Source organism: Setaria viridis, chromosome 7, assembly GCF_005286985.2.
Source record: "Setaria viridis chromosome 7, Setaria_viridis_v4.0, whole genome shotgun sequence".
Classification (NCBI taxonomy): domain Eukaryota; kingdom Viridiplantae; phylum Streptophyta; class Magnoliopsida; order Poales; family Poaceae; genus Setaria; species Setaria viridis.
In genome coordinates this window covers 20750609-20767375 of record NC_048269.2, presented here as the reverse complement: position 1 = coordinate 20767375, position 16767 = coordinate 20750609, and the positions used below count along the sequence as shown (strand labels likewise).

The 16767-nt window shown below is 47.6% G+C and overlaps 1 pseudogene; it reads left to right on the top strand.

Moving 5' to 3' along the window:
• Positions 1 to 326: 326 nt before the first annotated feature.
• On the top strand, positions 327 to 2605 carry LOC117864738 (uncharacterized; annotated as a pseudogene).
• The last annotated feature ends 14162 nt before the right edge of the window (positions 2606 to 16767 follow it).

The window sequence follows — 16767 nt, the reverse complement described above, 5'->3', positions numbered from 1 at the left end:
AGCCGATAAGCTTTTTGAGATAATGCTTTCTATGGGTGTTTCTAAAGAACTCACAAGTCACGAGGTAGCACAATTCCTAGTAAAAAGAGCATAGATTGTTTCTACTTAGTAGATGAAAAGAAAAATTTTCCAATAGGGCCATGTATCCTCAAATAGCATATTTACTTTTCGAATATTATTTTTTTACTTTTTATGACTTTACTTTTCCAACAAACTTACAGTATGACTTTACTTTTTATGAAGCTCGGTTGGAGGCATTGGCATTATCAGATCCCACAAATTGTATCATTCATGATGGAATTTGCATTCTACATAATCCTAGCCGCATGCTGCAAATTTTGTCATTAGAGTTGGATAAACTTCCTGTGGATGGTGGCTTAGTAGAGTTATATGGATACATAGCAGTGCGGGATGATGTGGATCCATTGCTCAATTATGTCGTCAATTTTAGCAGGGATGAACCCATCATTGTGGAGCATGTGCACATGATCACATCCATACTTATCTTCAATTATTTCAAGGGATAAGTCTACCTAACACCCCCTAGTATTGATGTTAATCCGTTTAACCCCCTCAAGTGTAAACCACCTTGGAGCAGCTTTGGAGGCGATTTCACCCACATGGCTTGTTAGCTGGTTGCTGCCACTTGGGCAAAACCACCACCAAAACCCATCCCTTGAGAATCATTTAGACAATAGATTATATGGTATGGAATACTTTGGGAGCCAAATACCCAATTTTGTATTTAAGTGCATTATGTAGATGAACATCGATTAGTATCGATGGAGTTGAGTAGACTTATTCCTTATTTAAATTACATTGTTCATTTCATAATGTAAGGCTAAACTTATCACATGCGTAGATAGAATTATGAGATCGGATCATTACATGCTCTCGATGGTACACTGCAATTACTAATCTCTTTTGTATTAACTGTGCTATTGAATTATTTAGCAGACATAGCTCATTTGCACTCTTGATTTCCTCAATAACTATAAATAGGGTTAGTTTATTGTGTTGTTCCATATATATATATATATATATATATATATATATATATTGTGCTATAACTCCCATGTAATACTTATCTTAGCTGCCAGAAAAAATGCTTCCATGTGATTAATCTGTCAAAACATAGGAATAGTATATAATACTTTGCATTGTGTAAGCCACTATCCCCTCTGCCCGTCAATGTAAAGCGTATTTTTATTTGGAAACGCCAATCGTTATAAGGTTTGGCCACCAATAGTCAAATTATATGTTTAATGTACAAAAGCTGCATCAGTAGATTGATTCTCAAAATTACTTTTAAGATGATGTTGATTTTGTAGCAATTCGTAATGTAATGTAAGAAAAGTTTGAGGTCAAAATCTACTTTTTGAAGACTTTCTCCTTTCAAAACGTGCCTTACACTGATTAACGGAGGGAATACTATATTATGAAATGATAGTTTACTATGATCACAGATTAGAATTTTGAAACTAAGGGATTGTCACATATTCCAAACAAAATCATACTGATTAGTTTTGGAGACTCTGGTTGCTGCTTTGTACACTACAAAAATTGATTTTCTTTGTTTATAGGCATATGATGCATAGCATTAATGATCCCATCACCACTGGAATCATTCTTGTTTCTTTTTCATTTCACACAGCCTCATGTAAATATTTGGGATTTGAAACAAAAGCATATTTATAATAGGGGCCGATTTCCCCGCTACTAACCATTATGCACACTGTAACCATTTTGTTTGATACGTGACAAAGATCTTGGTTCTCAGTTGTAAAATATTCCTTTAAATAAATGTTACAAGTGAAAACAGAAGGGAAGCATTTAGCTTTAGAAATTTCTTACTTTAATACGAAGAGCTACTGAATATGATAATTTTGTAGGGTTCTCTCATCAACATGGCTGGCCCTAGGCGAGGGATAGACATGATGGACCTTACTCTAATCGAATATGACATGAAGATCAAGACAGGCGAACAAGAAAAAGGATGACCTGCAGCTGATTGATGGTGCATCAATGATAGGCCCTGCAGGCATTTGGAATTGCCCATTTACAATTCGCATCCCTGGTGACTGCGGTGCAGTTAACCTAACTTTATCACGTCTTGATGATGCAGTTGAGGCGACTGTAGAGGTCCTCATATCGGAAGTGCAAAGCAGTTTCAATTTGTCTCTCGGTTGTTTAACCAGTGGGTTGAATAAGGAAATCCAGCTCTTTGATGGTGCCATACTTGAGTCATGTGGCTTAAAGAGGTCTGTGGTTGCTGTAATGTGGGACTCTTCTATAGATTTGAAGTTCAAATTAGCCTCACTGTTATCCAGTTCTAACCAACATTGCTGCTCCTTCAAGTCCAAAACCCATGGGCATGATACTCAGGAAATAAAGACTGATTTTGCCTTAATCTCAGTGAACGTTACTTGGTCAACTTTGCCTGATGGGACTTTTCTGTGACTAACGAGTGGGCAGAGTAAGAACTTGGGTGTCTAGAGTCATGGACTTGTAGCAATCAAACAATTTTATGACTTAATAAACTTAGGTGTGGCAAACTCGTATTGTAAACTATTGTGATAAGCAAGTCTTTGTACTGTCTTTTACATATTCGGTTCAGCGGGGCATCACAGTCTTGCGGCGCTGTTGTTTCACATTACGCATCTTCTCTCCATTATTTTAGCTCTAGGGATTAGGTACAAATATGGAGGAATTTCCCAGCCATTCCCAGAATGATTATTGTAAATCTTTAGAGATTGTGAACTTCCGTTGGGGTATAAGCATAACAACGTGCTCCACTTTTTTTTTCCTCTGATGAAGGTATCGAGTATTCCTTGGTCACAAACCATACTCCGTCTTCTCAGATGTTAGTGCTAGTAAAATGCAATGGTATGCTTTTCACAAAGAAGGGACGTAGAACTGACCCTGAAAATTGAGAGTGCTTGAGATAAGTTTCCGTGCTTTATTAGTGAAACTAGTCGAGTGTACGTGACACACGTGTTTTCAAAAGAAAACTATTAAACACATCTTTTATATTCATGGAACACACGCAGTGGTATCAAATTTTTTATTCAATCGACATAATAGCAAAACCAACTTGCCTCAGCCGCGTGTCTTGCTTGCATCAAGAGAAGGAAAAAAAAAGGGTCTGTCGATGTTCAGCTTAATCATTATAACTGTTTTTAACTCAAGTTTTTCAAAAAGAGGTCTTCTCGATCCACGATACTAGGTTATCCTATTCTAAAAAAGGCTTTTCCAATGCACAATACTAGGTTATCCTATTCGAAAAAAGAGCAGTATGAAAGGATTTGACGGTTGAGTAAAACCTTCAACTATGGTATAGGTAGTATGCATAAGTAGTATAAGTGGTATAGGAGTATGATGGGAAAGATGTGAAGTGGCATTTTAGATATATAGATGTGTTAAATAATTTGCTGACAGCAATATAGACAAATTCTCTTTCTTCCTCATCTTCTCGTCTAGCGTACCGGCAGCAGCAGCTATAGACGGCTAGATGGGCCAGGCCCGTTGGGCAGCACTAGGTCTGGCCCTAAAAAGCCCGACCCTAGCACGACACGGCATGAGAGAGATAGTGCTCGAGCAGGCCCGGCCCTAAGCATCGGGCCATGCCTGGGCCGCAACCTCAGCACGACGGGTTAGCCTAGGCACGGCACGATTTTTGGGCCGGTCCGGTCTGCTACCAGCAATCCCACTACCTCATATAAATATAGAAACCTAACATTATCCTCTCCCCTCCCCCACCACACCAAGCAGTCGCCACTCCCTCCCACCTCCCCTTGCTCACGCCACCGCCCCTTCTCTCTCCTGCTGTCGCCGCGCCCACGGTCGGGAGGGGCACCACCCGCCACTGTCGCAGGGGCGCAGCCGTGGCCACCATCGGTCGCCACGCCCATGGGCGGAAGGTGGGCCGCCAGCCGCTGCCGCGGGGGCGTGGCCGGGGCCTCAGACAGTCACCGCGCCCGCGTCCAGGAGGTGCGCCGACCGCTCCATCCATGGGAGCCACGTCGCTCGTCGCCACCGTGCTCCACCGCCGGGAGCGACTCCCGCTGCTCCATCCACGGACGATGGGGATTCATTTTTGATGGATTTTATGTGATGGATTTGATATAAGCATATATTTGTGGGATGGATTCATGGACTTTGGTGATTTCTTTGATGAATCTTTTAATTTTTTGCATCTTGATGTAATTTCCACGCGCTCGTAGTGCCTGGCCCAGCACTAGCACAGTAGTGCCACCATGCCACCGTGTCGGCACGTCAGAAAAAAGGACCCTCATGGCCTAGCACTAGCATGGTAGTGCCGCCATGCCACCATGCCGGCAGATCAAGAAAAAAGGACCCTCGTGCCGTGATTGGGCTGGCAGTCAGGCACGACAGAACAGCACGGGAAAGGCGTCATGGGCCGGGCCATTTCGTGCTAGGGTCGGGCAGCCCGTCTAGCCATCTATAGCGGCAGCGGCGGCGATGCGATATCCTCGCGTGTGCCACGGCCAGCTGCGGGACGGCAGCAGGCTGCCCTCGCGTGAGGATTGGCCACCGGCCGAGAGGGCGGCAAGCGGCAGCGAGCGACGCGTGCCCGGGTCGGTGCGGCGGGCAACTGCGGGATGGCGGCGTGCGGCCCCACGCGAGCAGCAGCGAGCAGCGGGTGAGGGCAGCAAGCGGCAGGTGCCTGATCGGTGCGGCCAGATTGGGGCGGGGCCTCCTCGCGCGAGTGGCGCCAATTGCGGGACCGCGTCGCGCGGCCCTCGCGCGTGCTGTGGCCATCAGTTTCTCGTTGAGTCATTGAACTCTGAACATTTCTCTCATGTTCTAGCATGGCTAACATGACTTATTTTTCAGAAATTTCCTGACTGCAAAGTCTATGTTCATATCTTGTATTGGATTTCTCGCCGAAACCTCTGAAATGTATTTTCATTACTGACTGCATCTAAGTTTGTTTTAGGCCCGTCGTTATCACGTTATGCAGGTATATTCCGTTGTTACATGATGCATAATAGCGGATGTGGAAATGTGTTTATTGGGTGGTGTGTTGTATACATCATATTGTGCGAGAAACCTTGTCCTAGGATTCACTTGCAAAAAGTTTATGCATACTATCAGTGCAGCGTGCTTTGCAGTAACATGATTTTTCTTTGTCGAAAAGTGCTACACAGCAAATCTAACTACACTGTCTTACAAAAAATTGTAGAACAACCTAACTGAGCATCAAAATTTGCCAATACCACTTTGCAGTCCATCAAAATGGAGCCTACAGAAACAATTTCACTAGCAACAGACATCTTGTCATTCAAAGATTTTGCGAAAGAACATCACTTAGAAAACATAAAAAAAACACAGGATTCTCAGAAGCTGCGCTTTCAATATTATGCTCCGAGTCCAATCCAAACGGACTTTCCACACAAACATTTAGGATATCCAGGCTCACTCGCTCCAGTCAATATAAAAGCCTACTGACCATTCAGAAACCATGCAAGTGAGCAAGTCTAGCTATATCGTATAATTCAAAAGTTTAAAGCACCACATAACTGGTGCCCTCAACATTGCTTTTTGCAATCAAAACCAATACTTTCTTTTCTCAGGGCCCTCTCACTGCAGATTGGTCTGCATGAAGCCATCTCTTATATGTGCCGCAACATCTTTGACAGCTCCAGGACAATATCCATGATATCCTTGGCAGTGGTGTGAGGGACGTTGCCCAATAAGAGCAACTCCAAGAGTATCCTAAAAAATTCTTCCCAAAAACTATGTATTGTAAGTTCTCCAAAAAAAAATTTCCTCAAAAACATATCAGTCCACAGCAGATCGCTAATAAATAGCCCCCAATACTTCAAACACAGGCCACGTCATCGTATTGGGCCCATCGGAAGGGACGCATGGGCGTGCGGGAATCAGAATTGGGGGAGAAACGCTAACGCTAAAATATACGCGGTGGCAGGTTGTTTTTTAGCGACGCTAAAAAATTGGGGAAGATTTAGGTGGATTGTTGGAGTTTATTTTTTTCCTCTTTTTTCCTAAAAAAAGAGTATTGGGGGTAAGATTAGCAGCCTCTTGGAGTTGCTCTAAGGCAAGAATGCTGTCCCTCAGCCGGTCCACGATGGCCTGATGCTGCCTTAGCCTCTCCTTCGGCTTTCTTGATCTGGATTATCTTCTCGGCTTCAGCTTTCTCGCTGGCTGGCAACCTCATCCTAGCAGCTGTACCATACAACTGGAAGGGTAACGAGCCTGTTTGCTTTAGCTTATAAGCCGGCTGAAAAGCTGAAACGGCTGATTTGTTGTGAGAGGAAAACACTATTTGGTAGCTGATAAACCGGCTGAATAAGCTGAAGCGAACAGACCCAACATGTAAGATTAATCGCTAAAACTCATAGATGCATCTGCCCAAGCAAATGTTGTGTTGCCAATTTAATCTGATGCTTATGCGAATGGTAAAGCACTTGCGTGCATTGATCTCGTTCATTGCTCTCTTGACACGGTCATCAGGCTTAGCATCAACGATCTCATAGCCATATGTAGACATTGCCTACGCTACAAACAAGCCAGGTAAGTTAAAAGATTCTACATGCTCTAAAACAAATTCAACACAAGTAGTTAAAAACAAATGCGTGACAGAAACCTTTTCAAGCTCCTCTTCAACAGCTTTTGCAATGTCATTCTTCTACTCAAATGCGTCATCCAAGTCCAGCATTGGAACAGTAGTTCTAATGACTGAAATAAGCACTGAAGTGCTAATAAGAATTGCTTGTAAGTTCATTCGAATTGTGATTTGTGCGGTATAGAAAGTTAGAAACACAACTCTCGCCTCTCCTTGAGTCCTTGTACTGATAAAAAAAACTAAGTAAGAATGTTAACAGAAAGTACAGTTTATCTCAGTAGATTAAGGTGGCGTTTAAGATATCGGGAGCTAAATTTTAGCCCTGTCATATCGGATGTTCGGATGCTAATTAGGAGTACTAAACATGAGCTAATTACAAAACTAATAGCAGAACCCCTACGCTAAATCGCGAGACGAATCTATTAAGCCTAATTAATCCATCATTAGCGAATGGTTACTGTAGCACCACATTGTCAAATCATGGACTAATTAGGCTTAATAGATTCGTCTCACGATTTAGCCTAGAGGTTGTGCAATTAGTTTTGTAATTAACCTATATTTAATACTCCTAATTAGTATCAAACATCCGATGTGACAGGAGCTAAAGTTTAACCCCTGTCTTCCAAACACCCTCTAACAAACAGAAAAAATAGTCAAATGATACAGGGTATGCAAGTACTTGAGAAGACCAAATACCAAGCTGAGGTGATAGGACGAGTACGAGCACAACTGTACGAAGATAGAATACAAACATGGAGTCAGTTGAGCGAAAAATCATAACCACAACCGGTTGTTGCCCCTCCGTGCCTCACGCGGCCTGGGGGAGTCGCTAATTAGCGCGCGCTAGAAGGCGTACTAGCCATCGATCCCGACATGTTGTCTGCATGTCGCGCGACTTTTTTTATTTTGGCCCTTTTCGTGAAATTTTTTTACAAATAGGCCCCTGGCGAAACCAATTCCGAAAATGGACCCTTAGCTTGGCGCCAGGATGGCTAACGTCTTGGCGCCAGGCATCCTAGCGCCAAGGTCCCCCCACCGCGCCTCCGACGTGGCGCCAGCCCCCTGACGTGGCGCCGAGGCTTGGCGCCAAGATCTATGGCGCCAAGATCGATGGCGCCAAGCCTTGGCGTCATAGATCTTGGCGCCAAGGCTTGGCGTCAGCCTCCCTGGCGCCAAGCCTATTACCAAACCACCGCGGTCCCTTTCCTTTTGCCCGTTTGTTTCCATTCGGAGTTTCAAATCGCGCCGCCGCCGCCGCCCTCGGAGACCACCGCCGCCGCCGTCGCCCTCGGAGACCGCCGCCGCCTCGAAGTCTGCCGTCGCCGCCCGAAGGCCGGCCGCCCCCGCCCGCCCGAACGCGCGCGCCCCGTCGCCCGGCGGCCGCCCGGCCGACCCGCCCGAAGGCCCCGCGCCTGCGCCCGGCCGAAGGCCGCCCGGCGGCCGGAGCCGCCCTGGCCGGCGCCCCCCGCGCGGGCCCCCACGGCCGCGCCCCCTCGTCCGGTGGCCAGCCGCCTGTAGGACCTTGCCCGCGGCCGCCGGCGCCCGGAGCCACCCGGCCCGGCGCCCCCCGCCCGGGCTCCCAAGGCCGCCCCGCGCCCGCCATTGCCCGCGGCCGCCCCTGCTGGTGGCCCACGGCCCGTCGCCCGCGTCCTCCACGACCGGAGGACATCTGACCCCCGCTCGGTGCCCGCCCCCACGCCTTGCCGCCGGTGTTCATCAATGAGGTAAAACTCTAAGAAGAGTTATAGTTAACTAGATAAAATAGTTAGATAGATGAATTAGAATTATATTGTTAGGTAGAATTTAGATAGGTAGATAGAATTGGTAGATGAAATAGTTAGATACGTAAATTAGAATAGGTAGGTAGAATTGTTAGATATGAAAGTTTATCTTTATGAATTGCAATGATAGAAAGATTAGAGGATACTCATGACACTATTTAACTAGATGCATGTCCAATTTTCTTTACGTAGTTAGATGTATAGTTAGTTACATAGTAAACTAGTTATTTAGTTAAGCAGTTGTATAGGTACGTACCTAACTAACTATTAGGTTGCATAGTTAGTTAGTTGTATGACATAGTTAGTTAGTTGTATTTGGTAGTTAGTAGGCAATTGATACTATCTCATTTCATACTAGAGATCTTGTACTTAGAATGTTTGATTTATTATGGACTAAATGAATTGTGCGTCGTTATATTGATATACTAGATGGAGAACGTAGTGAGCATATATCACGGAGGCACTGTGGAAAGGGATGAATATGGATGTGTTAAGTTTGTTGCCATGCAATGCGAGGTTGTCATATTCGATGAGAAACCATCGTTTAGTGAGTTGCTTGCAAGGGCTCGGGAGGAGTTACATTTTTATGAAGATGATGAAATCACAGTCGAGGGCATACTTCACCTAGGTTCCCCTCTCAATATTCAAAGGAAGATGGTCCAATTCGGTGTGCAGGCCACTGGGAAAAATATGTGAGGACGGTTATGAATGGTCATTCCCCAAGTGTTGAAGTGGTTGTTCGTCGGGTGGGAGTTGATCCAAATCCTCGTCGGTTTTCCCGACCAATGGGTCAACGGGCACACTTCGATCCTCCCGTCCCAGAACCTGTTATGGACGTGGATGTTGCACCTACTATTCCCGATGCTGAATCTGCCCCTAATGAAGTAGTTGGACATGGTTGTCGGATTGTTGATGATGTGGCGGACTCTCCTAATGAGTTCCTTTTCACTCAGAATGATCCGAGTAAGTGTCTTACCGGTTTCTATTGTTGAGAGATAATCCATTCGTTCCATCAAGTTATTCTTTACTCATATTTGTACTTGATGGCGCAGGAGATATTCCAGAAAATATGGATGTGCCTCTAGTTGATGCGCAAGTGCAATGTGGAGATGGATTGCGTGGCTCTAATAGTGTTGAAATTTTGAATGATGAAGATGCATACGAGATGGGAGTGGATCTTGATTCTGATGATGATCATCCCGTTGGAGAGATGACAGAGAGTGATATTAAGATGTTCAGGCGTATCTTCCCTGGACGTCGTGATCCGATAGTTCACGAGTTTAGCGATCTTACTCTTTCCGATCAGGGGTTTGCAGAAGGACGTGATGATGAGCTCCTAGAAGCTCCTGAAGCTAGTCCTAGTATGGTTATTGAGGAGGGAAGGGTATTTAAGGACCTTCCTGCATTGAAGAGATGGTTGCAAGCTTTTGCGGTGATACGGAAGAGACCGTACAAAGTGTTGCATTCATATGCGGAGCGCCGTTACACAGTTGTGTGTGACAAGGAACGGTGCCCATGGAGGGTTTGTGCAAGAAAGCAAAATATCACCGGGAAGTGGAAGATCACAAAAATTGTCGGTCCACACAATTGTGCTGACCATGAGCTTACAGTGAGACATCCGCAGCTAACATCTACCCTCATTGCGAAGCGGTTGATGGGAATATTGAAGGACAACCCAACATGAAAGTGAGAACAATTATCATAACTGTTGAGGAGATTTATGGAGGTTATGTGATAACTTATGGTAAAGCTTGGAGGCTAAGTGTGGCGGATCCACTTCGGATTAGCTTGATTAAACATGGTTAAGTCGCCTAACATGCGACACCGATGCTTTAGCCAAGTTAACACGAAATGCCGTCGGATTTCATCCGATTTAACCACTTGAACAGGACCGAGTTAGCAAACTCACACGAAGGTGAGTGGTTCCAGAGAATACAACAAGTCCACCGAGTTAAACAACTTAACCATTTAGTTAGGTTATAAAACAACATCAGAGTTTTATAAGGTTCAAAAGAAACAACAGAAGGTAAAACAGCAAGCGGAAGCTAAACGCAGGGGGTCGGACGTCCTTGGTAAGACCAGCCAAGACGTCAGTGATCCCTCTCCTCGCTGTCTGAGGAGGGATCCCACTCGACCGTCCAACCCGGAGGGAGCTGGGGCGGCCAAGTGCCTACGGAAGAAGGCTCGGGAACAACAACTTCACCTGAAAAAGGAAAGCTACAACAAGGCTGAGCTACTAAGCTCAACAAGACTTAACCGACAGGAGTAAAACTACTCCACCATTCTAGACATGCAGGACTTTTTGGCTGGGGGTTTGTTTGCCAAAAGCACTAAGTAACCCTATTTTCAAGTTTTAGCTTCGGTTCTAGGTTCATTAACCGATCTAGGTTTTGCAACCTATTCTAAGCAATCATAGAACCAAACAAGGTATATATATATCAACAAGTCCATGTCATCATCAGATTCCTCATTTACTCAGGGTGACATAGCGATCAAGCAGTCTCAAACTGTGAGAGGCAGACGAATCGATTCGAGTTCTTTAACCATGCATGGTGAACCTAGCCTCACGACATCCGCGCACCCGGAGGTCGCTTCCTGTGTCGGCCTTCCCCATCAATCCCCTAACCCGTGTCGGGCCTATTTCCTTTGGTGCAAGGTTCCACAGACCCGGCCTCTGCCGTTCTGTGACCACGCATGCCACCACGTGCGACATCCAGCAGGGAAAACTCCGTTCCAAGAATAATGGGGCGACCGCTCACGTCTAGGTTCAATCCGGTACTAGGCTTCCTCATCCCATACTAAGTATGAGGCTAGTACTTTCAAACACTTGATCACGAACACCACCACTGTCGGGCCTTAGCAAGTTTTCATAGACAGACGGGGAAACCATCTAACCACCAAAGAGTTACCCAAAACCCTGCCCCGTCCATCGTCCTTATAGTTGTAACAGAAAGGTAGACATCCAACTCCTACAACTCGCGAGTGACAGGGAATCACTCGGCTTTTACCGTCTCCTAATTAAGCAAGCAGCTACTCGGTCCAACAGCTAGTGTTCAGATCATGGGGATAACTAAGTCATGCATCTAGGGTTTCAAACAATTCCTATACGTAAATGCACAGGCATGTTACAGAAGGCATGCGCAAGTTTGGTAAAACAACACAGGGTTTTCATGCAACCGGGGCTTGCCTTCAAGCAAGGAGGAAGAGAACTGCTCGACTTCGGGGGCGACTTCGGCTTCTGGGGGCAGGAGCTCAGCTACACCGTCGTCTTCTGGCGCCGGGTGCAACTCGTAGAAGCCGTCGGCGAGGCGCAGCTCTACATGAATGCAATGCAAGAGTTAGCATAGACGGTTATTTCAACAGCAACACTTGCACACCTGAGCCCAGAAACTCGCGACAAAGAGCAGGAGGGTGTGAAGGTTCAAGGGAGCTGGTGGAGATTAAGAGGTAAGGGTTGGAAAGGATTTTATGATCTGGTCCTTCAACTAGAGGGTTTGGTATGCTAGGGATTCTCAGACTCAAGTGCTGAAAGGGTTCCCAAGTTTTACACATACACCCTCGGGTTGAAGAAAAAGATCACAGCCGAGCCCTCGGGCGAGGCGGATAGGGGTCGGCGGAACAGATAGGGTCGGGCGAGACGGAATCGGGGTCGGGCGGATAAGAGGGGTCGGGCGAAGCGGATTGGGGTCGGCAGCTTACCTTCTTTCTACAAGGAAAACTTGGGGTCGGGAAGAAACAGACTTGGGCGGAGGGACTAAGGCTTGGAACAACAGCTAAGTCCGAAGGTGCTCCGGCGGCGGCGGTGCTTCTTGTGGATCACAAGTGAGCTTTTACGCAGCGCGGAGGAGCAAGCGGCTTGGTGGCTTGGGAAAAAATGGAGGGGAGCGGAGATGAGAGTTCCTCAAGAACTTAGCGTGTGGCGCTGGGAGTTTGAGCAGGGAGCAAGAGAATGGCTGAAGGCAACAATGGCGGAGGGAACTCCGGCGGGCTGGCGCATTCCCTTTTATAGCTGCTGGGACGGGGGTAGGGAAGCGGCGCAAGAGCGAGAAGGAGAGCGGCGCGAAGGCCGGGGAGAAGCAATGGAGTGCTCTGCCGGGGCGGCGATTGAGCGACGAGGGCGGTGGTGCAGGACTTCGGGGATGACGCCAGCGGTCATTGGGCTCTGGCGTCAGGGCGGCGCAGGAGCGGGTATGCCGGTGGTTGAGATTTGGCGGAGGCGGGCGTCGTCGTGCAGAAGATTTGATAGAAGCGACCGGTTTAACGGCGCTAGAATCGAGGGCGCACAGGTGAAAAGACATGCAGCCGTGGGCGCGCGGGCGAGCGCGGAGCAACAGATTGTCGGGCGGCGTCTGACAGGGCGGGGAAAGGAGCTGTCGCTGCCGTGGTCGGGGCTGGCGAAGGGGGAATCGTCGTGTAGCGAAGACCAGGCGGCGCGACTGTGCTCGAAGTGATGGAAAAGACGGGCGACATCGGGCTCTGCGGCTGGGATCTGGCGGGGTGATGATGGGCGCGGGAGGCGAGGCGCGGCAGAAAGGTTGCAGAGGGGGCTTCCGCTGCCATTCGGGAAGGGGGCGCGAGAATCCATTCGGTCGCGAGCCAGAGACAAGGCTGAGCGGCGGGCGTCGGAGAAGATGAGCCACGCGGCGGGGAGACTCTGAAGCGGCATGCAACTCGAGTGCGCCTGTCGCGGAAGATCTGGGGGAAAAAGATCTCGCGGGTCCACCGGTCGGATAGAACGGACGTTTGGGAAAGGCTTAGAAGGATCCGACGGTGACCTGGGTTTGGCGGGGTCGGAAATCGGAGCGAAGCAGGGAGGGGTCGGGTCTCAGGGGTCGGGACCGGTCGGAAAGGTTGAACACTCAACTAGGCGCGGAAAACTAGACAGATGATCAGGGCTAGGATTAAGATTAACATGGAAGATTAGGGGCTGGTCGTCACACTAAGCAGCGAGCGTGGAGGATGATTTATGGGGATTGGGAGTCTGGGTACGAGCAGCTGCCAGTGCTTTTTAATGCAATTAAAGCGGTGAATCCAGGCATGCATTATGAGTACATCCCAAAGCCAAATGCTTGGAAGGATGGGAGGCAGATATTCGGGCGTGCGTTCTGGTGCTTCCCTCAGTCTGTGGAAGCCTTTAGGCAGTGTCGTCATGTTTTATCTATTAATAGTACGTTTTTTATTGGCAAATACAGGGGCACACTTCTTATAGCCATATCTTATGACGCGAACAATATGTTGGTTCCTTTGGCATTTGCATTGGTTGAGAGGGAGAACAATGACAATTGGGGATGGTTCTTAAGACTAGTCCGGATACATGTGGTTGGTCCTGGTAGGGAGGTTGGCGTCATATCCGATAGGCATCAGGGCATACTTCATGCTGTGCAAGAGCAGATAGAGGGCTATGCACCTTTGCATCATCGTTAGTGCACTCGGCACCTTGCGGAGAACCTTCTTCGGAAGGATGGTGTGAAGGATAATTTTGATCTTTTTCAAGTTGCTGCTCGTCAGCTTGAGTACTATTACTTTCAGCGCAAATTGGAGCAGGTAAGGACCGCAACAAATGCAGAAGGTAGACAATGGCTTGCTGGTTTGATGAGAGATTTGGATAAGTGGACTAGATCTCACGACGCCGGTGGTTGGAGGTACGAGTTTCAGTGCAGTAACATGGCCGAGTCATTCAATAAGTTGTTATTGGGGATACGTGGTATGCCTGTGAATGCAATCGTTGAATTCACCTTCTACAGGCTTGTAGCGTGGTTCAATGAAAGACACGCAAAAGCACAGGCGTTGCAGATTGCTGGGGAGAGATGGGCTGAAAACCAAAGAGACATCTCATCATTGCAAATGAAAGGGCTTCCACACATGAGGTGCAATGTTTTGATCTCGGCTCAGGGACTTATCAGGTCGAGCATAGGGGCGGTACAACGTCCGACGGCGAGATCCGAGAGTCGAGGATACATGTGGTAGTCCTCCGAGATTTCAAGTGCACTTGTGGTAGGCCAAGGCAGTACCACTTCGTATGTTCTCATTTGGTAGCAGCAGCTAGGCATCGCAATTTTGATATCGAGAGCATGATACCTCATGAGTTCAGCGTAGACATGCTTATGCGGACATGGAGCCCCCGCTTCGTGCCTTTCCGGGATCTTAGAGAGTGGCCTCCATATGATGGGCCAAAATATGTTGCGGATCCAGCTTACCGTTGGAACAAACGTGGAACAAGGAAGCGGACGAGGCATAACATGACTATGGATCAGGTATCCAGAAGAACGAGGCGTGGTAGAGCAACACCATTTCTTGCTGATCCAGAACAGAACGAGTGCGGCAAGTGCGGTAGATTGGGCCATAATTCACGCACTTGCCGTTGGCAGATTAGTGAGGTGCGACTAGTAGCTCTTTTCGTTACTTCATATTTATTTTATTCATGGAGGTTATGTTTCTACATCTCTAATTACATGATTCATTGTTTACTAATCTTATTTGTTTTTGTCTTTTTGTAGGATGGCGCACTTCCACCTTCTAGACCAGGCGTACGACCAGACCCACCGAGGTCGTCTCATAGCGGAAGGGCAGGTAATAATCTACAATTCATGATTCAAGCATTGGAAGCGTCCACGCCTTGTTTTCTAAGAAATGTCTGATTCGGTTTGTTTGCATGCAGGTCGTTCCGCTCCTTCGTTCTAGAGCCCATGATGGGTTCTTGGCGCTGCAGTACGACGACCGCTACACTCCCTTGCTAGAGATGGCGGGCCTAGATGTCATCTCGTATCAGGTTCGTCGTGGGATGCCCAAGTTCAACTCAGCGGCTATAACTGCGTTGGTTGACAGGTACTACTTTATTTCTATTTCCTCCGTTCATATTCAATTTATTATGTCCTTACTTATGTTAACAAGTAATATTCCTGTAAAATGTAGGTGGCAGCCCGAGACTCACAGCTTTCACCTGCCGTTCGGAGAGATGACAGTGACCCTACAGGACTGTCAGAAGATGCTGGGTCTGTCGATTTGCGGGTGGGCAGTGACTGGACCGTGCGTCTCAGAGGGTTGGAGAGCACGAGTGGCAGCCTTCCTTGGGCGAGAGGTTGACGAGCAGGGGACTCGCACATCTGGAGTCCTAATCTCCTGGCTGCGGGAACACTTCGGCCAGTGCCCCCAGGACGCGGATGCGGAGACAGTTGGGCACTACTGCAGGGCGTGGATCCTGCACCTATTTGCCTGCGTTCTTTTCCCAGACGCTACAAGTGACACTGCGTCTTGAATGTGGATCCACTGCCTCACTGACTGGCACCAGGCACGTCTTTACAGTTGGGGATCAGCTGTGCTGTGTTTTCTATACCGGCAGTTGTGCGAGGCGTGCCGTCGGACTGCGGGCTCCGCGTCAGTTGGTGGGTGTGTCTATCTATTGCAGTTATGGATGTGGGCCCGTCTTCCTGTTGGTCGTCCTGAGATTATGCCGCGTCGACCGTGGTTCCCAGGTGAGATGCCGAGACGGCAGCCGACATGGGCATATATTTGGGATCAGGTTAAGGTTAGCCATACGAGGTTGGACCGCGCATACCTGGATTACATCAACGAGATAGACGCGCTCACGGCTCATAGTGTAAGTGAATTTTTTTTAACATGGTTTGTAATCTTTTAGTATAACAACTAACATCTTGTTTTGTCATGTTGCAGGTAAATTGGTAGCCTTACCAAGGAGAGGACGCACTTCCTTTTACCCTTAGCTTCGTGTGTGGGTTGGACGAAGATCTTTACAGGATGAAGTGCCCTCTTATATGCTTCTATGCTGTCGAGTACCACCTGCCGGATCGAGTAGCACGGCAGTTTGGGATGAGGCAGATTTGGCCACCACCGGCGACCTCCACTAGTGTGGAGTTACATAAGTAAGTCTTTTCGTATTTGAATTATTTCAATACCAGTAACTAAATATTGCCTAGCAGTAACATGTAACGTGACGTGCAGCATGGATCGTAAGAAGAAACGGAAGGTCTCTGAGTGGGCCGCGTTCCACCAGGCGTACATTGATGATTGGGAGGACTTCGACGAAAACGTGGACGAGAACGACGAGCCGCACACAAACAGTGAGTACAGGCAATATCAGACTTGGTACCAAGGTGCGACGCGTCACAGGCTGAGGGCAGCGTGGATGGAAGATGACTACGCCGATATCCACTCATCCGACGATGAAGACACGGTGTACGATCAGAGGACTCGTGCTGGAAGGCAGGTGGAGGCAGGACCAATCCTGGATAGGATGGTAAGACAATTGCTTTACTTTTCTATGTTCTATGTTAAGTTACTTAGAGATTTAGTTAGTTAGATAAGGACTTAGTGACCATCTGACTTAATCATTTAGTCATTTAGTGACTTAGTGTGTAA